Consider the following 456-nt stretch of genomic DNA (forward strand, 5'->3'; position numbering starts at 1 on the left):
AGCCCCTCCCGAAGCAGAGGTTTGGGGACAGGGATGGGACTGCGAGCAGGTCCCTGGCGGCAAATGAGGTGGCCGGAGCAGGCACGCGCCCTTCCTGAGGGGGCAACCACAGGGAGGCTTAGGGCCCAGCTGAGCTGGCAAAGCACAGGGCCCGGGCCAGGGGACAGGCCGCCACCGGGAATGGTCCCTCGGAAAGGGAACCCCCTACCCCCCCAAAGAAAAAAGTAACAGTCGCAGAAGAGGCAGTTTCTGGAGCGAGGTCACGCTCCAAAGCGGCGAGGGTCAGGCCGGTGGTCCCAGCCGGCCCAGAGGCACATTTAATAGGATTCCCGAGGATGTTTCAAGTGGGCAGGGCGGGTCTCTCCGGGTGGCCACCCTGGGGAGGCTCCCAGCGCCTGCCTCTTCCCACAGCCCCCGCATGAGGTATTGTGCTCTCCCCCCCAACCCCCCTCCCCC

General features: G+C 66.2%; 1 protein-coding gene across 1 annotated transcript in view; it reads right to left on the minus strand.

Annotated features, from left to right (window-relative positions):
• DUSP9 (dual specificity phosphatase 9) overlaps positions 1-456 on the minus strand; it is a 5029-nt gene that overhangs the window by 275 nt on the left and 4298 nt on the right. The gene's annotated exons all lie outside the window — the stretch shown is intronic.

This window comes from Myotis davidii, unplaced genomic scaffold (genome assembly GCF_000327345.1).
Source record: "Myotis davidii unplaced genomic scaffold, ASM32734v1 scaffold462, whole genome shotgun sequence".
NCBI lineage: Eukaryota > Metazoa > Chordata > Mammalia > Chiroptera > Vespertilionidae > Myotis > Myotis davidii.